This window comes from Mizuhopecten yessoensis, unplaced genomic scaffold, assembly GCF_002113885.1.
Source record: "Mizuhopecten yessoensis strain PY_sf001 unplaced genomic scaffold, ASM211388v2 scaffold7201, whole genome shotgun sequence".
Classification (NCBI taxonomy): domain Eukaryota; kingdom Metazoa; phylum Mollusca; class Bivalvia; order Pectinida; family Pectinidae; genus Mizuhopecten; species Mizuhopecten yessoensis.
In genome coordinates, this window is record NW_018406931.1 from 595,036 (window position 1) to 620,426 (window position 25,391).

At 35.0% G+C, this 25,391-nt stretch overlaps 1 protein-coding gene across 2 annotated transcripts in view; it reads left to right on the forward strand.

Moving 5' to 3' along the window:
* The window catches only part of LOC110453222 (histone deacetylase 6-like), a 185,181-nt gene that overhangs the window by 137,004 nt on the left and 22,786 nt on the right, over positions 1-25,391 (forward strand). The gene's annotated exons all lie outside the window — the stretch shown is intronic.

Sequence of the window (25,391 nt, forward strand, 5' to 3'; positions counted from 1 at the left end):
TAAACATGATTTTAACAAACTGCTAAATTAAGGGTATCTTGGAGATTATTTTGTTACAGCCAAAACTACTTACAGAGTTGGAAGTTTATAGGAGACAAACACTTACTTTGGGACAAAAAGCAATTAGCATGTTTGTTGTTCACATTTGACTGAAACAACCTTCCTTACTTTTTACGTACATTTGTTTTGCATTATAAATCATATGTATTATTAAACGTCAACCTTGAAGACTTTCACGATATTTCAAATTTCTGGGATATATTCATGTTACCATGTATGTACATTATGTATGAATTGTTAATTACCTGTCGGTGACAACACATACCCAACCTGTTTGTGATGCCTTACAATATACGTACTGCATGATGTAAAGAGAGTTCCTGTTGCTATACACAAGTTTATTGAATTATTTACTTGACTCGTGTTCGCATTACATTTTATTGACCAAATCCTTACTTATGGTTATATTCCATTAACTGATGTCGTTCAGGATGTACCGAGATATTACCTCACCTGACTGAATATACATATAACCTGCCCCATTACACCTTCAGGATGTACAGCGATATTAACTCACCTGACTATGTATAACTCTTACCTTATTTTGTAATTTTGTATTACTCAATCGTATCATGTCCATGTTTTGTTCGTTCAATCTTTCATGGTAAATGCTCAATGTTGTTGTTTTTTTTTGTTGTTGATGATGATGATGATGATGATGATGATGAAAGGGGTAATGATTTTAATAATATCGTTGATTTGTGAAAAATGTACCAGTTTTATGAAATTCGTGTTAAAATGGTAATTATTTCATGTTGTTGTACTTTGACGGATGATGACGTAGTATTTGATGTTGATTTAAAGAAATGATTATTTCATGATGATGAGTTATAAGACGACGACGACGGCCACGACGACGATGATGATGATGATGATAATGATAATGATGAAAGTGATGAATTATGATTTCGATGATGTTGTTGTTGCTGCTGATTTGTGATGAATGTGCCGGTAATATGTAATTATATGTTGTACTTATATGAAATTATTTGTTGAAAAAATCCTATAAGTTGTAAAACTTACGGAAATAAAAATTGAAATTGATATATATGATTAATACCTGTATTGTGATGACAGGTTTAAACAGGTCCAGATTTGAATGTATACATATAACCTGCCCCATTACACCTTCAGGATGTACAGCAATATTACCTCACCTGACTGTGAATAACTCTTACCTGTATTGTGATGACAGGTGTAAACAGGTCCAGTTTTGAGATGAGATGTGTTCATATAATGTATACATATAACCTGCCCCATTAAACCTTCAGGATGCAGTATTTTCTAAAGTTGTCTGAATTTTAACAAACGTTACTGTATAGTCATCATTCAGGTGTGTACCCAGTGTTTTTAAGGCTGCAGCAGTCTTGTAAAGTTATTTAACAGAGATCGTTATGTTTTCAATGGCTCCGGTAGGAGTCGAACCTGAGACCTAGCTCTGACTTACTAGTCTTACGCTCTAACCAATGAGCTAAAGAGAAATTCTCCCTAGCCGAGCAAACCTAGTGTTTTTAAGGCTGCAGCGGCCTTGTAAAGTTATTTAACAGAGATTGTTATGTTTTCAATGGCTCCGGTAGGAGTCGAACCTGAGACCTCTGACTTACTAGTCTTACGCACTAACCAATGAGCTAAAGAGAAATTCTCCCTAGGCGAGCAAACCCAGTGTTTTTAAGGCTGCAGCGGCCTTGTAAAGTTATTTAACAGAGCGCGATCGTTACGTTTTCAATGCCTCCGGTAGGAAGTGAACCTGGGACCTCTGGCTTACTAGTCTTACGCTCTACCGAATGAGCTAAAGAGAAATTCTGCCTAGCCGAGACGGTAGGAAGCAGCTTGTATTTTACCAGGGTGACAGTAATGTAACAGATTATTATGCTCGGATGTTTGGTGTTGACAGAAGAAAAATGAGCAATGTGAGGAAAAGGGGAGGATGATGGGATAAGTTTTTAAAACTGACTATACTTTGACTAAAATCTGTTCATTTTCTGCTCTGTTACATGTTTTGCACCTGTTGTTAATTACAGGGTATGTTTGTGTATTATAAATACTTCTGTTACATTTTAAGCATATACCTAACATTAATTTGGATACAAATATCACATTGTCCAATATGTTATATTGGTAATTATATTTTTATCATCGTTAATTATCTAAAATGTAACAGGTGTTATATATATATGGTCTGTATCTATAATCTCGCGACAGCCTGTACAATGGTTTTACATTATTCGAGGAGAGAAAAAAAGCATCAAAATGATATATACTGTTCCCATTGTGTTCATAGCACTGTGAATGCATTTTATTCTGATAATGTTTATAAAGTGACTTGCACAGGAAATGTAAATATACATATCATAAACTTTATGAAACAGAGACAGGTTTAAGATCATATTATATATGAAATGTGATTTAAAAACCTAGAATTGACTACAATTCTTGTCCGATTAAAGCTTCGTACATCTTTGTAGGTCAGAAGGATTAAAGGCTTTATTTGTTTTTAACTGGTGAGCTGTAAAACTGAAAGTAATAAATGAACTTGAACTTTTACCTCAAATTTCCAGTCCTGTAGTCCTGTTCCAGTGTTAACATTTCAGTATGTTGGTTCAGGTGGAGATGTCACAGAAACTAAAGCGATACATGTTCACGTACATAATATCGACGTGCAATAGAGTTTGGAGAGGAGCGCTGACCTCAGGCTGAGAAATGACAGAAATGTTTATTTTTTTGTTAACATTAAGACAGTATTCTAAGATATACAAAGGCTAATTACTGTTAAAGTGGATCTAATAAACAAACATATTATGATTAGTTGTACAGATTTATACATTTTCTAAAGCTGCTTATAAACAGGGGAGATAACTGTAATTGGACAGTGGTTTAATGTCAACAGGCTTAAAAAAACAGAGTGCAAATTTTATTGTTCTTATCTCTAATGATGAAAAGGGTTATCACAGACCTTTTACCGCTAGATATAAAATTAACTTATGTATGTTCCACCGGAGATTTCATCATGTGTTTTCTTCCTGCTGTGCTTCAAATAAAAACGTCATTGCGTGTGTTTTGTAACATATATGTCATACAGCTGTAATTTTTCTGTAATTATACAGCCCGGGGTTTAATGGGTGGGTTTTAGATAGAGTGAATGTATATTAAATAGCCTTATTACTGTTTAAAAATCACATAAATATTATCCAAATAAGAAGAACAATTACATAATGGTAAAGATTGACTATGAACATTTGTTACTGACATTTAAATTACAATAAAGTAAACTCTAAGCTTGAAGTTGTCAATTTTGGAGAAACGTTCTTGTCCCAGCATGAAGGGTCTTGAAGCAATGTTAGACAAATTCAGCTAAAAGTCTACAAAAATATTCTTTCTCTTGGCAATGAATTGGATGAAAAAAAAACATATTTACAATTTGTACATTTACACGTATGGAAATTATCCACCTCTTAATGTATAACTATCTGAAAAACTTCCCTGATCACTGTGCCTGCAGGTCAGCTATTATTTTTCTCCTCAGCTGGGTTTCCTTTGAATTACGAGAAATCAAGTTTAAACATTTTGAAATGTACAGTTGTTACAACAAATACAGTCATAACTAATCTGGACTTTAGAGAAAATAAGATGATCATATAATTTAGGTACATGTACTACAAGACATGCTCATTCAGAGCAAAGGCTCTTCATGTAACTTTACACACTTGATCTGTGCATGACTTTCACAACTTCAAGGTGAGATTTCGTGGGTTATTTCCCCTGCTAAATAATGATGCCAGTCTCCATGACCTTGATCTAAAGCCATCATTTTATTTCATATTCCTATGGTTTGTTGAGATAATATCCCTCTGATGGAATCAAAAACACGGAAAATGTTTCAGAGAATTTGAATATCGCTGACAAAATTTCCATAATACCTCCTTCCTCCCTACTCGTTTCAACCTCCAGTACTCACTCTATTATATCATATCAGTGTTCTGGTGCCTGTTAAATGGTATTGATACGGATCTATAATCATTCATCACAAATGGAAGGAAATCAAGAATGTGTCATTAGTGATATAATTATGGTAGCTATCATAGATTGATTAGTCCCCGTAATAGAGTGTAGTTATTAAACACAGATGCTTTGACTTCAAGGTGAGTTTTTTCTTCTTCGAGATAATGAATTCTGTCTCAAAGATTTAAAGAATATTTTAATGGCAATATGAAGTTAAATGTTAAAAGATATAATTACTGGAAAATGATTGAATGACAATAGAAACAACATGTTCCAAAAGATGACAAGGAGAGACCACGATCTTAAAATATTGTCGTGTAAAGAAAGACAACATGTCTCGTGATATAACAGGAAGTGGGAATAAGAAATCAGGAATGTTTTCCTGCACCGCGTGTGGTATTACATACAAATTGTGTCTAGTAGAAAAATGAGTAAATTGATGTTCACATCAAATACAAGTACATTTTTGTACATCTTTTTTGTAAAGGAAAAATAAAAAAATCTGTTTTGGGAAATAATTATTCCGACAAATAAAAGAAATGAATTTCCTGTCAAAAAGACATTATAACTTATAGATAGACATAGTGGAACCATTTTCATTTTCAAGCACAGAAGAGTTCTTTTGTGTAGACTCCGAAAGCTTTGAGTGGCGTAAGTAAGTTTTTATGAGTGGTAATGGTCTATATGAATGGTAATTATCACACCGTACATGCCTTTATCCTTGGTCTTTGTTTCTAATTGATCATTATCAGAACTTGATTATATACTCTTGAATCATTCACAGAATTTATTATTTTTTCCTTCAACAAAAGTATCCATAAGTCATTTTGACAAATGAAGCAAGTCATTAACTATCAAAAGCTTATAGAAGATCAAATATATAACAAATGTCTCAAATATGTTTGTTTTCATAATAAAGTCCTCTGGTTTTCAGAAAATATCTTGTGTTGGCTAAAGAGTGAATATTCAGGAAACATATCCACTAAGATAAGAGTTTAGGCCACTGGTACTACATATATATAATCTTAAAAAAAAGTGGGTTTTTTTTAAATCAAAGATGGCTTGGTAGTACTATAGCTAGCTGGTTTGACTACCTGTATTGTAACCTACCTTGGCTTATACATTTGAAGTTATATCAATATATTCAACAGCATTATTACACAGGGATTAGATAGGAATTCAAAGGAAATATGAGAAAACAACAACAGGAACTTATAAGGAAACACCAAATCACTCAAACAAAAGTCTTCATTAATTAACAATTAACGTTCATTATGGACCCAATAGATGATTCTATAATACAGTAAGCTGTTGAGACAACACCTGGTTTTTAAAGGACACCAGTCTATCACCTATTTACCTACCAGTATGTTGGTACACATTTGTACAGCTTCATTGAATGCAATTAGAGTTGGGTTTTTTTGCCATAATGACACACATGCAATCAAATCAGCAGCACCCATAGAGTCTGTGACTAAGCATAATAAACATCAAATGAAGAAAACATGCTATTTCCATACAGCATGCCTTGGTGATTTAACCTTTTACACTTACCAAGCTCTCATAACTTACAGGCCAGGATGAGTGAGATGCTCTTTGTTGTGTATTTTTAAAATATGATTCAAACACTTGGAGACTTTTTTTTTACAGAAATTTCAGGTTTGAATCACATCCTGTTAACAGACATGTAATCAACATACCAATTTACTGTAGGCAGACTTAGTCATGTATGCAATGCACTGTAGCAAGTTAATCTGGCTGTCATAACAACAGGAGATGGTTTCACGCAAAACGACAACAAAACACTGAGATCATCTGAAGTTAAGAGTCACTGATATAAATCCCAGTAAGAGGATTGGTTGGAGGATGAAACAGAACTGTTACAACGTTATGATACAATAGCACGATTCATTACCATTTACAGCTACAAAGATTGGAATCTGAACAGGATTGTCAGTCACAATCAAAAGTGCAATCACATTCATTGCTAGGGGATTGTCTTTTTGTCAACATATGTCAATGTATTTTGGAATTTTGAACAATATCCATTTGATGGAAGAAAGTTTTTGTTAATTTGAACATTGATTGAGGTGGATGGAGTTTAACACACACATACATGGCCACCATAGAAATTAATATGTTAGTATTTTTAGGCCATTCCCCTTGACAACTTCAGACAGGATAAAATATCAGACTGTTTTACATACGGTTTAAACACAGATTAAAAGGTGGCCATTACTCATAACTATTGCAGCTTAGTTCATTTACATGTAGCTGTGACATGCTGCTAGTTTCCATGTTGGTGTTTTCATTTTTTTTCAACTTAACAGACATATCTTTCTACAACTGTCAATTAGCTTCATGCAAGCATCTGCAATTAACACCTGCGAAAATATTACCGAGTTCACAGAAGGTTTATTGTTTGAGGTACCCAATACTCCCCAAGGATCTGCGGGGATCTATTTATTTTCCTTGTCAGAATGTGTTTTTACGAGGATGGATGGTGTAGAAATTCAAAGGTTATATAACTTTTATTGGTAAGTGGGTGGATTTTGCTTTCAAAAGCAGTATATCTTGGTTAAGAAATAGAAACATTTTTACATATTTCTTCTATTTCAAGAATGTGTTCTTTTTGGTTTGTAAAGAAGGAAATCATAGTCTCTGGATTTTTTTAGGGCATAAAGAGTTTTGGAAAGGAAAGGAAATACGACAGTATTATTTTACTAACAGTTTGATTGATGCAGTCACAGTCTATTGGATTGGGTGCTCACAGAGATTGCTTTACCTAGGGTTTGTCTTTAACTTACACAAGTTGTTTTTATAAAAGTTCTTGTGTCTTGTCAGTATTTTTCATAATAAAACTTCTAGCGGCTTTAAGTGAGAATGGATGTGTTAAAAGGAATATGGAAGTCATTAAGATTGATTAGGGAGGGTAAAAATTTGTCAGACATTATTACACATGTTACTGGTCTTATTACCATAGGGAAATGATTACTCCCATTCCCTAATTCAACCTTCTCCCCTCCCTTGTTTTATTGCATTCCTCCACCTACCCTTTGACCCTCCCTTCCCTTTGGCTTTATTGCATCTGTCCCTCCTCCCCTTAGCTCCTTCCCTCCCCTGTTTTTCCTCCCACCTTATATCCTATCCACTCCCCTTGTTCCCTTTCCGCATTCCCCCTACCATAAAATTCCTTCCTACTGCATGTACCCATTTACCATCCCATTCGATTCCTTCTTTCCCTGTACCTTTAAAGTCTCCCCTCCCTTATCTTCCTTCTTCCTGTCTATTGTTCAGTATTCTTTTCTACCATACTATCCCATGCCTACATGTCGATCGCTTTCCCTCTCTTACCATATCCTTTATACTGTACCCTGTAATAATAATAATATACAATAACATACAACATTTATATAGTGTCCTATATAATTTGTAAAATTACTCTAAAGCGCTTTACAACAAATGGATAATAGTAGTGGTTATAATTGTGAAAACAAAAAACAAAGGCTTACAATCACTTTTATACATTTAAGCAAGCAATGTGCACATAATTGAACAAATAAATGGGTGGTATTTACATAACGTCTATGCAAAGATTCTAAAATGCAGTCGTGAAGAGGTAAGTTTTGATGTCCCTCTTGAACATGGCCAGGGTATTTGACTTTCTAATTGCAGATGGTAATAAGCTATTCCACAACGTAGCCGAAACCCTCCCAAAGCATCTGTTTCCGTAGGTCACAGTACAAGATTTTGGGACACACAATAAAGATTCTGACCCCGACCGCAGTGATCTACTACCATTTTCTTCACACTGTTATATTCTTTACTATTCCCATCTCTTGACCTTACTTATCTCTTTCTTTGTCCTATAGTATCTCCTCCCTCAATCTTCTCTCCTCTGTCTATCGTCCTATATATTTCTCTGCAGTACTATCCCATGCCTCTTATTTACTTATACTTTCCCAATCCCCTCCCCATCTCTCCTATCTATTTTTACTTCTTCTTCTCCCACCATTTTATTTTTCTCCTTTCCTACCACTTGTTCTCAATATTTTTCTCTTGTCTTGCTAATTCTTCCTAATTCTTTCTCCTTCCTGCCTGATACCACACTGTAGTTCCTCCCTCCTGCAATGCCACATCTCCTGGTATCTGTGTATATAGGATGCCTGTAGTATAACAGTAATTAGTGGAGGGATAAGATGGGGGAGGGGTGTCAGAAAGACAGCTAGAAGGTACCTGACAACAATGCGTGTTCAGTAAAGTAATTATGGTCTGTTGTTGCATCATTACTGCACACTAATGATCTTCATACCAGGTACATTTTTTTCTCGTTCCTAAATATATGTATAGGTAAGAACTGCAATAACTCATTTAAGATAAAATGTTGGAACTTACCAACACATTGTTTCTACATTATCTATCAATATCCCTGACCCATGCTTGGTGGAGCTTGTTAACCTAGACTAAATCTAATTAGGGCCCCGTATCGGAGATACAGGTGCCCTATAGAAATCACTCTGTCTCTTTGTCTGTCCGTCCGTCCGTCCGTCCGTCAACAAGTTTTGTTCCTGGCTGATAACTTTAGTATTTATTGACCGATGTACATGAAACTTGGTCAAGATGTTCAGTTCACAAAAATACACATTGAGGTAAAAAGTCAAGGTCAAAGGTTAAGGTCATTAGGTTCAAAGGTCAAGGTCAAATTTTACAGCTTTTCACTGATGAACATTTTGTCATGACATTATGAAGCATAGTTGATCAGAATTAAACAAGGAGTCAACTGACCAAAGGTCAGGGTCATCAGGTCAGGGGTCAAGGTCAAATTTTGTAGCTTTTCACTGGTGAACATTTCGCTATGACACTTTGAAGCAATGTTGCTCAGAATTAAACAAAGAGACACACTGAGGTAAAATGTTGAGGTCAAAGGTATTTACATTTCTATTGGCTCAACAAATATAGAGGTGGAAGGAAACAAGACTCACATCATAGTACATGTAATATGTATATTTTGCTTCCTTGTGATTCTTTTTGAAGTCCAAATGTCAAACGTCAAGCTCAGCTATATAGGCAGATTGCTTCTTGATGATTATGGGGGATATATTGCCACAAGACGGGGTCCTTACTGACCTGTCAGTGTTCTAGTTATACCCATCCACAACCTTTTTTCTAGACACTGATATTGAAAAAAACAATGTGTTAATTTAAATTGATTTCATGAAGACTTTTCTTTTTTCTGAAAAGTCAGAAGAGAGAATTCACTTTGCTCACTAAATATTTTGATATTAGGAAAGTGGTAATGACATTTTTTATTCGAAATATCATGAAATTTGTTTTTAACAGTAATAGAAAGTGTTAGAAGCCCCATGGCCTAATGTCCGTTTCTGTTGTCCAATTTCCTTTAGCTATATGCTTCTACTTTCATCCTGACTTGGCTCATTAAAACCCAACTCTCTACAGTGGCCTTTGAATGACTTGAGACATTTCCTTCTTTTTAAATGTTTTCTAAAAGATTTTAACAAAACTTCATAGAAATGGATACCTGTTATATGAATGGAGGAGATGATTTCAACATTTCCCAAATTACACCTGGCCAATGGTAGCCAAAGTTGATCTAAATACTCACCTTTCATGGTCCTGAACAGGTGCTTTTAAGTTTCAGGTTGACCACCCTTTCATCTGATTGGCTGAGAAATTTTATAATCAAATTAATAATTTTACTAGATCAATTTTAACCCACCGTACAAATGCTCCTGTCGTTTCCCTTATTTTTTTTAATTGTTTGTATAAATAAAAAATGTGAAATGATTGCTGTTGTGGTAAGCAAAAGCACTTCAGAAGAATTTGAAATTGTTGTCTAGTTCAGAAAAAACAAAACAAACAAGTGAGCAATACAGGCCCTTTAAGCCTCTTGTTTTACACTGCAGTTCTTTCAAAATGATTCCTTCAAAGAGATACATTGGACAGACATAGAAATGATCTTCATGGTTCTTTTTTCTGAAGTAAGAAGTTACAATGAAGAATGGGAATGTTATGCTTTCTGATAATAACACGTACTTGAGGAGAAACAACACAATTGTACATGATCTTCTGTATCTGCCCTAGCTGTCTCCTATCACACCCTGACAAATGGTTCTTATTGTGTGGCCCTCTTAAGCATGGGAATACAGTCTACTACAGTTGTGAAAACATGATGTTGAGTTGTATCTGATAAAAAACATAATGTTCATTTGATCTAGTTGAATTATAATGTGATGTGTGATTCAACGATGAAGGCAATATTGTAATGACAGAATACCTGTACTAGTTTCCTATACTTTCTGTAAAATATAAGTTTTGTTCAATATATCAGTATGGAGTTATTATATTACCTCCTGTAAATATACTCTTAGTATAAATATGGAGTTACTTCCCTTGTAAATATACTCTCAGTATAAATATGGAGTTATTTCCCCTGTAAATAAATATGGAGTTACTCCCCCTGTAAATATACTCTCAGTGTAATGAATAAGACGGTGCTATAAACATGGTGGAACTTTCCATGTAAATATGACATATACTCTAATATAGTTGTAGACTCTTCGGGTTAAGTTATGGTTGTAATCCCTTGATTAATATACACTGTCCAATAATGTGTTTCTAACACTTTTACGGTTTTCTCTAATTTACTCTCTCAGACAAAAGGATCTTACCATTTGATCTTCCCCAGTGGCATTCTTGGCGGTCTAGGCCACCTGTATCTTGGCAGTTACAACGGATTGTGCAATTCCCGTAATCTGGGGATAAGTTTTGTTTATAGTCTCTCTTTCTTGCTAATGATAGCTGGGAGAGTCATATTGTCATTACGTCATAAACAGGCTCCTGTAATTAGTTCCAGAGTATTTTCCTTTGTGGATTATAATAGGTTACTTAATTGCATTGTACCAAAAGGCATTGATTCTAAATTTTCCAAAGTTGAAATTGAATGAAAATCTTTAGTATAATTATAAAATGAAGCCTGCCAAAAACTCATAAGTTGTGATATTTTGAGTTTTATGTTACTTTATTTTCATTCTTTCATTTTTTTTAAGATTGACAATTTTTTAGAAAAGAAGAAAAGCAATTACACATATGCATTTGTTGTGCATCTTCTGACTAATTATCCTGTAGAGAATTAATTATCAAATGTTAGCTGAACGAATAAAAAACAGGAAGTTGGATGGTGTTGTTAAGTAATTGATGGTGTATTTTTATCTGAAAGAGTCTAATCATTTTGAAGAAAATTGAGATTGCGAAAAGACCTTACAGTCATTTATTGTTTAATCTCTTGAGATTGTTTATGTTCTTGCTAATGACTCTCATCATTTTAATGTGGCAGGCGACATTATCCAACCATCCATTCTGACACATGATTTAAATGTTCATGTAGTCCTCTCAAAGTTACAAATCAGATACAAGATTAACGCTTACAGTTGTCTAGGCTGAAGGTCAAAGTTCATACTGTTACTACATTATGTTAAATTTTGTGTAAGTTGTTGGAATTATCATTTTCTCATTAAGCAAGCACAGAGACATTACTGTGATCTAGAGGTGTTTGTATGAAGAATATAGACTTTGGGTAGGAGTCTAACTGCAATACCCCTGTGTATAAACATCAATGGTTAATGCTATGCTATGCCTGATAGTGTCCACAATCATGAAGCAACATCTAACAACTTTTGAGGAGATGGTCAAAAATAAAGGTCATAAGAATTTCTAGGTAATTTTGAAATCTTGTTAATTAGCTCACCTGTGGTATAAATAACCTCTAAGCTGATGCAATGGCATTGAATCTGAGGTTCAACTTTAAACCATAAGGCCTGAAGTTAAAGGTATCAAGTGTATTCAAATAAGATATCCTTGACATACATTCAAGGTGACAGAATGCAGATTTGTTAAATCTTAAACAACCTCTTTTAATGAACATAAAAGAACTAGATTGAATATTTTTATATTTGGCAGTTCTTGCTGTTTTATAATCTTCACATAACATCTGATTAACCATTACGCCTAGGGTACTGATAGTTAACTCATTCACCCCTGCAATTTCAAAGTGAACTATTCCAACGTTTGAATTGGAAGAGTTCAAATGTGTCTTCAGGGGTGAATGAGTTAAAATGGCCTGCTGCTTCCTGGATTTAAGGCAGCAGAATGTATTGAAAATTTCAAAGTGTGGTCTTCATCTTCTGCCATCTACTAATCCAGATGGAGAATCTTCTGTGATTGGTATCATGTGAGAGTAAGATTGACCAAGGTAAGGTGTGTGTACAATTAACTGCTGTTTTTTCTTTTGATTTTGTTCAAGATATGCGAAATTGTATCAGGAAGTATTGCTGGCTATCACTCAGGGATTGCCAATGTTTTTGATTTCCGTATAGTTGATTGGAACTGACCACTGTCCATCGTTACCTGCCTTGCTAAGAAATTTGGGGCTTACTGCATGACAACCCAGAGTCAAGCTACTGATAATGATTTTATTTAGTTTTATAAAAGCACTTCTTGAACCTTTGGGTAATGGGTCTTTGAAGTTAGTTACTTTAAAGACACATTGCAATGGCTCCCACAGGCTTCTCTACCTTCTTGTTTGCAGTGGTCAAAGGACTATAGAGTCCTTTCCAGTGTCTTGGCATACTGTCCTACATACTGTGTCTTGTGGGTTCTGCTTTAAAAGATTTAAAACCTGTCCCAGGTTTAAGTAGAGGTTGGGGAGAGATCTTGATCTTTGTATATAAGGTTAGAGCTCGTAAGGTGACTGTTCATGTTGCATTCATGGATTCTTCTGACTTAACCCTTTCAACACTGTATGCCATAATGGACTCAACTGGATCAACTTATGGTAGAGTTTATTAAAGTTACATAGGGGTGAAAGGGTTAAGCTCTTCCTTTTAAGAATTCAAAAGTCATGGTCACACCCCTATTACTGACTTTTACCTGAGGCTTTTTTTATTCTTTCTTTTAATGAGACTTATTTCATACTAAAAAATGGTAATTATTTCTGAAATGAAATTGAGTTTTTTCTGGAAAAAATATGTTCATGATGTAACATTTACCATAAAATTAACAAACCTATATAGCTAGAAAGTGAATGATTTTGAATGTAAATCACATTTAATATTTCATGCTTGGCAGGCTGGATACATGTCTTTATGGTATATTGAAAAATTGTTTTTTTTTTTTGGAGAGGCGAAAAATGTACTGTTTAAACAATTCTATTGCTCACAAAATATGTTGTCGTGAACTTGTTAGCAATAGGCTTTTGTGTAACGAGAATCACACTGGCTTGATGTGAAAAAAAAGAGCATTTATATGTTTTTTGTGAGGAAGGTATTGCCATGGGAATGCCTCTGTGTGACCAATTAGTGATCACAGGTTGTTTTAAGTGATGTTGGTCCCTTATGTGTCATTCTATAATTGACGATAAAATATATCAGTCTGGTTCAGAAAGTATTTTGTGAAGTTCAATAGCTTTGACCTTTGTTGAAGTAGTTTTGTTACAAGGCAGGTCTGTCCATCATTCTATCGGTCAGTGATCTGTAAACAGATTTAGAATGTTATAGAGGATCAATCCTTGTAAACGTTTGAAACTATCAGGCTATGAGAACTGTTTTATGAAGGTTTTGCATTCCAGTGTGGTTTAGAGGGGAAAACTGATAAAATTGAAGGAAAACAAAGAAGAAAAGTGTTTTATCTGTCTTTAATGTTCCATGAGTTTTATTGACTATGTCTTGTTGGTCTTCTTGCACCTTTACTCCCAAGGGACTGCCAAAAGAGTTAATGGACATCATTTCGAGGATAGGTCATGATAATTAGTCATTATCAATAGAGGTTTGAATCTGTAATGAACTGATTTATATTCATTTATTCATGTTCATTGAGTAATTACATACTTTTATATCCAGTCTGTCCGTTTTTGTCACTGCTTCTCATTATACCATAGTCTTTATATTATTGAATTCATTCAAAAGGTCATTAGGAATATTTCATTAAAAGGAAACAGTTACAAAATCAAACAATTGCAGGCATGTGTTCTATAGTAACTCTGCGTTACTTTAACCCTTTCACACCTATGCAACTTTAGTAGATTCTCCCATGCATTGATCTGGATGAGTCCATTATATTATAGTCTATGGTGGTGAAAGGGTTAAGTTCTTGAACTCTTATTAAAGGCATCCTCGATATCCAGGGGTTGCGCTCACTTTCGCTCTTTACACCCCTGGAATATATATGTCATAGCAAAATCGAAGGCTTGGTGTGCGCCACCTTGTTGATGAGACAAGAATACTAGTTCAATCCTTTGATGTACATCAAAAGAATCTCGCGGACATAATGGTAAAAAATGACAGGCTTTGAAGCTGATACCTGTCCTTTGTAATCTTCAAAGGACAGGTATCAGCCTAGCGATTGGTCAGGTTTTTTTTACCTGAGACCAAACAAACAGCTATCTTCCTGCCTTCAATTTTGCTATGACATATTCCAGGGGTGCAGAGAGAGAAAGTGAGCGTAACCCCTGGATATTGAGGATGATTAAAGGAAACATGTCGTAATATTGATGATGGTGGATTGCCAAGTTACAATTATATTTGGAAAGATGTTAAGATAATGGTTTAAAACAAGTTGATAAGATTCCATTCAGCATTCCTGTAAAATTTATAATTTAATTAAAGAAGTGATACTGGGGGAATATCTTATAGAGTTTAATTTCAGAGCTTTAATCATTACCCAATCAGCTTAGGACATGGGGAGATAATGTATGATAATGGTTTCTGTTGCATTTGATTTATATTTTGTTTATAAAAACAGCCTCAAATAAATATACTAGCCTAGATCTGTTTATAGGAATGAATATAACATGTTTGTTTTGATTTAAAATACTTTTGAGATTTTCTTGAAATGATTAAATTGTATTAGATATTGCGTCAGACTATTCCTTTGCTGTTACTCTTTAGGATGTCATGCTTACAGTTTAATGCTAAAGTATTGGTTTCTGTATCAGATTGCCTTGTATGTTTACTGTGTTACATATTACATGTCTAAAATAATTTCATTTCCCCAAGTGAATTAGACATCTGCACGTAACACTAGCGTTTCCTATATTGTTTAATAAAATGATTTCAACAAAATTGTCAGAGATAGCAATTTATGAATTGGAATAATGGACAAAGATTCCTAATTAAATTTAAACCTGTAAAAATTCCCCCTTTATTATAATTAGTCACTGGAATAGTTGTATTGCATACTTGCCAAATCTCCCTATTTTGGAGGGAGACTGTCGATTTTGGACCCTAAAATTGAGCATTTTCAACCAGTGAATTTGCTAAACTATTCCTATATATGTTTTCTATTATTGGATCATTTCATCTGAGAGAAAAGCTCAAAAAATGCAATTTAATAGTGTTTTTTCCCTAGGTTGTACATGCACACATTTTATTTATGCTTATAATTCTGAATACGTGTAAACTAATCTCCCCCATGGAAATTTAAAAAAAATCGCAAGAATCCTTTAGTTGATTTAAGGATAACTAAGCTTTACCTTACAGTGACATGCACCTCCTTTCAAAAGAGTTCAAAGAAACCTTTAAGATATTGTTTTTTTTTACATCATTGATGATTTGAACTTTGACTTGATGACATGTTTGATATGAACAGAAGACATCTGATAATTATAACTACTTACATAATTCTGCATCGATAGTCGATAGTAAAAAACAAAGTAAGGGAGATTACTCTAACATAAAACATTGTTTGGTATGAGTTAGCTATAGGTTGGGTAGAAAGTCCTAGAGCTCTGTGTTGTATAGGTCTAATGAAGAAAAGTTCCACTTTGTTTGGCATTGTTCTGACTAAGAGTTGCCTGCCCATTCACTTAACCAAAGCGTTACATACAAAGCACTATTTTTAGCTCACCTGGTCCAAAGGTATACCATACGGCAGCGTACGTCGTCATCGTCTGTCCGTCAACTTTTCCTTTAAAACGCTGCTAGTCCTGAACGGCCAAGTAGATTTTGACTAAATTTGGTCTAGAGCATCCTTAGGCCAAGGGGACTCAATGTTGTATAGATGGTGGGTGTGGCCCCCCTTGGGGCAGAGGGGCGGGGCCCAATAGGGGAAATAGAGGTAAAACCTTTAAAATCCTTCTTCTACCATAGGGAAGATTAAGGGATTTTATCCTAATTTAGTCTGGAGCATCCTTGGGCAAATGGGACTCAATTTTGTATAAACAGTGAGTGTGACCCTCATGGGGGCAGAAAGCAGGGGCCAAATATGGGAAACAGTAAATTCTTCAAATACCTTCCTCTTCTGTACGAATGACAGGATTTTGTCCAAATTTGGTATGAAGCATCCTTGGGTGAAGTGGAACCAATTTTGTATAAATAGTGTGTCTAACCCCCCTGGAGGCAGAGAGGCGGGGGCAAATAGGGGAAATAGAGGTAAAACCTTTGAAATCCTTCTTTTACCATAAGGATTAAGGGATTTTATCCTAAGTTAGTCTGGAGCATCCTTGGGCCAAGGGGACTCAATTTTTTATAAGCAGTGGGTGTAGTCTCCTAGGGGGCAGAGGGCAGGGCCCAATAGGAGAAATATAGGTGAAACTTTTAAAATCCTTCTTTGACCANCCCCCCTCCCCCCCCTCCCCTAGGGGCATAGGGGTGGGGCTCTGTTTGAAATTTGTTCTCGCTATATCTCAAGTACTGGATGGATCTTTCTGAAATTTCATATATACTTACAGCACCTACCATGGAGTACTATATCTTTACTTCAATACCAATTATTTTAAACATATTCATGTGAGCGATACAGGCCCTCTGGGCCTCTTGTTATTGTTTTCTAATTTCTTCTCGAAATTATTTCTGCCACATGAATTCCATTCCCTGGACTTCCTGACTATAAAGCAGGGAGCTAACCTGCACTGATATTTGTGTTAATACTATTCTGTACCGTGACTGGGAACAATTTTAGAATGTTCTAACATCCTGAAAAATCCAACAAAATATAATTATCAGTATCATTATAGATCTAGTAGCCTAACTTAACTAGAAAAGTAATTTTCAAGGCCTTGATACAGTAGAAAGTGATGAGACACTCTACCTTTAGATAATTAGGTTCAGTGTATGATTTGTGTATAGATATACTAGCACTACACGTACAAAATCTGTACAGGATTCATTCCATTAGTGCCGTGCTGTAGATAGTTTTGCTTTGTAGTTAATACTGTTGCATGCCAACATGAAAAATAAAACAAACAAATTGGAACTCTTCATATGTAGATTTTAATCTGACCTTGTCATCAACCATAGGACATATATACACACAACAGCTAATGGAAACAAATTAGAAACCGTAGGATTATGTCAACCTAATGACAGTCACAGTATGTTAAAAATATGTTTTATCATGTGTGTTCTTTTGAATGGGGCATTGAGTTTAACATATGAATACAGTTAAGTTTGAAATTTGTGACACATAGTCCTTTCAGTTTTTACACAATATAATTATACATTCAAATTAATTAGGGCCCCGTATCGGAGATATGGGTGCCTTTCCGATACGGGTGCCCTATCGTAATCACTCTGTCTGTCTGTCTGTCCGTCCACAAATTTTGTTTTTGACTGATAACTTTAGTATTTATTGACCGATGTACATGAAACTTGGAGAAGATGTTAACAGTTCAGAAAAATACACATTGAGGTAAAAAGTCAAGGTCATCTGGTGCAAAGGTCAAGGTCAAATTTTACATATTTTCACTGATAAACATTTTGTTATGACGTTATTATGCAAAGTTGATCAGAATTGAACAAGGAGTCAACTGACCAAAGGTCAGTGTCATCGGGTCAGGAGGCAAGGTCAAATTTTGCATTTTTTCCCTGATGAACATTTTGTTATGACATGATGAAGCAAAGTTGATCAGAATTGAACAAGGAGTCAACTGACCAAAGGTCAGGGTCATTGGGTCAAAGGTCAAGGTCACTGGGTCAAAGGTGAAGGTTAAACTTTGTACCTTTTCCCTGATGAACATTTTGTTATGATATTATAAAGCAATGTTGTTCAGAACTTAACACAGAGTCAACTGACCTTAGGTCTAGGTTACAGGGTCCAAAGGGTCAAGGTCAATTTTTGTATGTTTCACTGATAAACATTTTGTTATGATATTAAGAAGCAAAGTTGGTCAGAATTAAAGAATAAGTCAACTGACCAAAGATCAGGGTCACTGAGTTAATGGTCAAGGTCATTTGGGTCCAAAGGTGAAAGACAAAGTGGATCTCTGACTTTGACCCTGGCTCTTGATGGGGGAGGTATATAAGGTGAAATAAAACAAATCAAAGCTAACATATGAGTATTGTACCGGTATTTACATTTCTGTTAGCCCAGCAAATATAGAGGTAGAAGAAAACAAGACTCACATCATAGTACATGTAAAATGTATATCTTGCTTCCTTGCGATTCTTTTTGAAGTCCAAATGTCAAACGTCAAGCTCAGCTATATGAGCAGATTGCTTCTTGATGATTATGGGGGGGATATATTGCCACAAGACAGGGCCCTTACTGACCTGTCAGTGTTCTAGTTTGTGTAGTAAAAGGTGTGTGGTTAAATACACTGTTGCAAATTTGTCACATTAAACCATTGAGGCATTGTCTTCCTTTGCAAATTCAGTTTCTGAAACTTCCTCTGATATAAGATAGGAAATATTTTCATAAATCTTAAGTCATAATGATCATAATGTATTTCAACAAATTCTATTTGTTAGAATAAGAAAGGAAAACAGACAATTCTTTTATATGTATATAAAAAAAAAAAATCTGAAGAAAAAATAACAAATGACTTCATCTTTAGTCAGCAGCTAGTAGTTCTGTAGCTGGCTTGATAAAAACCAATTAAGTTTATCAATTAAACAGCCTTGGTCTACATTCAAGCTAAGGTCACAGGGGTCAAAAGTTTTAAAACTTAATAAAAAATATATTTAGATCTAGGAGACCGTTTAACTAAATCTCATGAGTTTGTGTAAAGATCTTCACAGAGAATATAATTTATGATAACATTTCGTGTTTAATTATCTCAGACACATGATGGGTAATCCTTGGGGAGGGAGTATGCTTAACTTGCCTACATCTAATTGTACACTATATATATATAATTTGAGTCACCAGCACCGATTCTGCTGATCTGCGTGTGACTTGAAGTGTACATTGTACATTGCACATTCCGTCATGGTTTCGTATCAAAGAGCGTTATTGACGATGATCAGAATGGCGTGAAAAAAATCAAGGACCAAATCTTGAATGATTCATTTTCATGCAAGACTTTATTGCAAATCAATGAGATTTAATCATTTCTGAGAGAAATAAATTCTTGTCAACCGAAGTTAACAGAATTATTTCTCTCATCCACCATTAAATTCTCAAATCAATGATAAATTTGACGCTACAGATTAAAATCAAGATGACATTGATTTGTAAATGGCTTAAATGGGAAGGGCAGGTCAGTATTATTGAATCTCCTTGTAAAATCTGACTTGTCTACATTCATCCAGAGAACAAGTCTCCAATGTAATTTGGAATCAAAGTCATTGATGAGCTTGTCAAAGGCAGGTGACGTTGTTCATCCCTTAATTATTATAGATTACTCAGGACACAGACTGACCAGCTGGGTTTTAGTGCTGCTGATACAGCTGGTCACTGTAATGGTCAATGAGATGACCACAGAGAAGGTCAATGAGATGACCACAGAGAAGGTCAATGACCTGTAGGGCCTGATTAACTTGTAGGGACAACTTGGCACAAAATTTCAAAATTAAACTTTAAAATTATATATCAACTGAAGACAAAAAACACAAAAATATTTGTGAATTTACAAATGCAATTTTTGAAAATTTGTATTCATGAGTTCTTATAAGTCATAAGTCTTCGAACAACAGGCCTAGGGCCCAGACAGAAAAGAATGACCATGGGTTAACTGACCATTCATAGACAGATGACATGTGCAAGTTGACCATAGAGGGTGCAGGACAAACCAAGAAAACCAAGAATGATTAGGGTATATAATACTTGTTTATGGTCAGGTTGTTAAGTTCAAAGTTATTTACTTTGACTAGTACTGACCATTCTGGGGGACTTGTGGTCATCGAGTCAGGTAGGATTAGCTAATTACAGGAATATTAAGAAAGTAATAAATTGTTCGGTCTTGAAATATCTTTCTTGAATATTACATAACATTTGATTCAACAAAAAATAAGCTATAAAATCACAAATTCTAATGGGAGTAAAATTTCAAGCCAAGTTTTGCATCTTATTAACAGCTTATGTTAAAACCTTGAAAAACAAAAAACAGGGATATCTCCAGATGTAATGGGAGGTAATCCAATTTGTGATGATGCCAAAGTACTCAGGGATGTGTTGGAAAGATATTCCTGAAATACAGGGTAATGCATGTCTAATTCTTTATAATCGTTGTCACATTTCATAAAATGTAAATCTAAGTAATCTATAAATTGGCTGACAACTGTGGGAAAGAATTGATAGTAGTTTGGGATTCCGTTGCATCATGACTGCATTTGATTAAAATTCACTGTGGTACACGGCAGATTATCAATTTTCCTTTTATTGTTTACCAATAAAAGTGTGCCACTGGTATGCAAAGAAATGATTACTTCAATCAACTCATGATGAAATGCAGATTTTGTACATCTATGTAATTGATACGGCTCCTGTAGGGTAGTACAGCATCGGTTGCATCATTGGTGTAACTCTTGTATTGATGTATAAAGAAACTTTGATCAAGAAGAAGACCTAATTGCAGAAATTAATTTCATTACCGATCAAATTTTGATATTAAGTAAAGATCGCAATGCATAAGAAAAACCCACTTTAGTAAACATCTTGGTCATTCAGTGTATTGCTAGCCATAAAGCAAAGCACAGTATATTGTGCTGAAAAACTTAGATAATGGTGAGGTATGAATTATGACTATAAAATACAAACACGGCATGGCTGCATCTGTTCACTTACACATTCTTTTTCAGAGATCTAACTGCAGGGCCCATATTCATGAAAGCGTTATCATGCTCAAGTCCAATTTCTTGTGCCAGTGACATTGAGTATCATATTTTGTCAATGATATGCAAGATATTTTGAGAGACGTTAAGGTGAATACTGTTTTCAATGTTAACACTTGACTTTTTGACCGTGCTATGCCATTCAAGCAAATTACAAAAAAGTCAGCTTGAGCATGAGAATGGTTTCATGAATTACTACAGGCCCAGGGTCTGGTAGTTCAAACAAGTTAATGAAAAACTTTTGAAAGTTTTGAAATAAAAAAATTAGCATCCATAGTATCTATCAGTACTACGTACGGTATGATGCTTACGATACGATACATATCACGATACACATATCTGCTCTAAAAGGTCTACTTCATTATGAATGAGTTCAGGATTGTACAGAGTTTTGATATAGACGTAAATTGTTGAAACTTTCAAAAAAAAATAATATTATTAGTACTTTTGCACAGTGGGCCACATCTTTACTGAAGGATTCCAAAACATTATGTAAACTCTTACAGTTAAAAAAAAAAGATTGGTAATTTCAGTACCCTTAGTGTTTTGCAATACAGGCAAACAAAACAATGCCAAATGATACACCAGAAAGATAGATCGTTGCAGTCCTACCATACCTAAGAAAATTAGATTATACAAAAGGTATTTGTGAATTTTTAGATATTTTGCAAGATAATTATTTTTAAATTTTTGCAAATGATTTCATCAATCTAGTCAAACTTTAATAACGTGACCCACACGATAATTAACTGCTGATGTCTTGAGTTAAGGTTGACTAAACTTGTCTGCAGGACACCAATGTTATCAGCTGTAGACCTCTCTGACGGCCAGTGTAGAGCTTGGTAGGGAATTATGTGTCACTTCTATTTTATCATACTTACTGTTGTCAGTCGGGGCCATATTTTTTTCCGAAGAAAATCAAAAGTACACTGCATCTCAAATACAGAACGTCACACCATGTATTGATTGGATATTAGACAACTCTCAACTTTCATTTAGGCCCTAATTGATCAGTCTGGTGTCGTGTCTGGGGCTATTTAACCATGCACTCAAAGCTAGAGACAGTTTCCTTGTTGATACCATCAGGTGTAAGAACGGGGATTCAGACCCTGTGAATTGGCCTTCCCCGTGAGGAGCACTCTCAAATCATATAGCTGATGTCATCCTGTCTTAGTGGCAGACATCCTATAGTGATGTTGTTGCCCTTAGAAGGATACCTTATTTGGAATCAATTTTCTAAGTATTTCAACGGTAAAAAATATATCTTCCAATATTAACAAATAATATAATATTGTATGGTAATTTTTTTTTTATTTATTTTATCTCTGATACAAAAGTTGCAGTGTGAGGTAAAGCATTGCATCCAACGTCCATCCGTGTGTTAATATATTCCTTTCAATTATAAAGACTTCTTTTGCAGAACCTTAAGGCCTAGGGTCATGACATTTGTTTTGGCTTGCTGTTATTAAGAACTGTCAAGTTTGTTCAAAATCAATCCTTACCTAATGTCACAAAATTCAAATGTGTTGAAAACTTTTCAAGGAGTCGTATGCAATTCTGCAAAGCCTAGAGTCACGATGTTTGTCCTAGCTGGTACATGTATGTCATGTAACCCACCAGCTTAAAATGGCTTAACATTTTCAAAGAAACTTTGTAGGTGATTGTAACATGATTGACAATGTGTCATGTATTCCTATGTTTGCTTTACCTCAAGGCCAAGGGTAATGGCAGATGTCAAAGGTCGAAGGTCGAATCACTATGATGCTTCTCCAGGCAGTAACTTTTTCATTGACAAAACTTGACTGTTGGATATATCATGACTAGACATATACTGTGCTTCAAGGTCAAGGCCATTCGAGGGTCCGCCAAGCAATAAAACAAAATAAAAAATGATGGTTGTTGCTGATTATGTCACTCTGAATTGTACATTTAAGGTCAAGGTCACTCTATCATGACAAGATAGTGTGTCATGGCTTTGGACATGTATTGCTTTGCAATACTTTGATATGTTGTATTATAAATATCTTATGTCTCTCTGGCTTTGTTTGTCGTTAATATGTTATGTCGCTCTGGCTTTGTTTGTCGTTGATATATTATGTCTCTCTGGCTTTGTTTGTCTTTGATATGTTATGTCTCTCTGGGTTTGTTTGTCGTTAATATCTTCTGTCTCTCTAGCGTTGGTTGTCGTTAATATCTTATGTCTATCTGGCTTTGTTTGTCGTTAACATCCTATGTCTCTCTGGCTTTGTCTGTCGTTAATATGTTATGTTTCTCTGGCTTTGTTTGTCGTTTATATGTTATTTCTCTCTGGCTTTGTTTGTCGTCAATATGTTATGTCTCTCTGGCTTTGATTGTCGTTAATATCCTATGTCTCTCTGGCTTTGCTTGTCGTTAATATGTTATGTCTATCTAGCTTTGTTTGTCGTTTATATGTTATGTCTCTCTGGCTGTGTTTGGCGTTGATATGTTATGTCTCTCCGGCTTTGTTTGTCGTTAATATCCAATGTCTCTCTGGCTTTGTTTGTCTTTGATATGTTATGTCTCTCTGGCCTTGTTTGTCGTTGATATGTTATGTCTCTTTGGCTTTGTTTGTCGTTAATATTCTATGTCTCTCTGGCTTTGTTTTTCTTTGATATGTTATGTCTCTCTGGGTTTGTTTGTCGTTAATATCTTCTGTCTCTCTGGCTTTGTTTGTAGTTAATAGGTTGTGTCTCTCTGGCTTTGTTTGTAGTTAATAGGTTGTGTCTCTCTGGCTTTGTTTGTTGTTAATATGTTATGTCTCTCTGGCTTTGTGTGTCGTTGATATGTTATGTCTCTCCGGCTTTGTTTGTCGTTAATATCCTATGCCTCTCTGGCTTTGTTTGTCGTTGCTATGTTATGTCTCTCTGGCTGTGTTTGGCGTTGATATGTTATGTCTCTCCGGCTTTGTTTGTCGTTAATATCCAATGTCTCTCTGGCTTTGTTTGTTGTTAATATGTTATGTCGCTCTGGCTTTGTTTGTTGTTGATATGTTATGTCTCTCTGGCTTTGATTGTCGTTAATATGTTATGTCTATCTAGCTTTGTTTGTCGTTTATATGTTATGTCTCTCTGGCTTTGATTGTCGTTAATATGTTATGTCGCTCTGGCTTTGTTTGTTGTTGATATGTTATGTCTCTCTGGGTTTGTGTGTCGTTGATATGTTATGTCTCTTTGGCTTTGTTTGTCGTTGATATGTCATGTCTCTCTGGCTTTGTTTGTTGTTAATATCCTATGTCTCTCTGGCTTTGTTTTTCTTTGATATGTTATGTCTCTCTGGCTTTGATTGTCGTTAATATGTTATGTCTATCTAGCTTTGTTTGTCGTTTATATGTTATTTCTCTCTGGCTTTGTTTGTCGCATTTAAGGTCAAGGTCACTCTATCATGACAAGATAGTGTGTCATGGCTTTGGACATGTATTGCTTTGCAATACTTTGATATGTTGTATTATAAATATCTTATGTCTCTATGGCTTTGTTTGTCGTTAATATGTTTATGTCTCTCTGGCTTTGTTTGTCTTTGATATGTTATGTCTCTCTGGCTTCGTTTGTCGTTAATATGTTATGTCTATCTAGCTTTGTTTGTCGTTTATATGTTATGTCTCTCTGGCTTTGATTGTCGTTAATATCCTATGTCTCTCTGGCTTTGTTTTTCGTTAATATGTTATGTCTCTTTGGCTTTGTTTGTCGTTAATATCCTCTGTCTCTCTGGCTTTGTTTGTAGTTAATATGTTATGTCGCTCTGGCTTTGTTTGTCGTTGCTATGTTATGTCTCTCTGGCTGTGTTTGGCGTTGATATGTTATGTCTCTCCGGCTTTGTTTGTCGTTAATATGCTATGTCTCTCTGGCTTTGTTTTTCTTTGATATGTTATGTCTCTCTGGGTTTGTTTGTGGTTGATATGTTATGTCTCTCTGGGTTTGTTTGTCGTTAATATCTTCTGTCTCTCTGGCTTTGTTTGTCTTTGATATGTTATGTCTCTCTGGCTTTGTTTGTCGTTAATATGTTGAGTAATATTTGGCAGTTTAAGCTTTAAAGCCTTTGTCTCCTAATTGACACAGGTCAACTTGTCCCCTGGTGATAATTTACTTGGTATGCACAGGAACTCCATTTTGTGATGGAAGGTCTTAAAGTGATTGAATTGAGATTATTTATCTCAGGGTGGTCCTTGGTGAAATGATCGCCATTCTATTAAAAATGTATTTTTACAAGGGAATTGACCTTAGAATTGCAGAAAGAGTTGTAGTTTTGGCA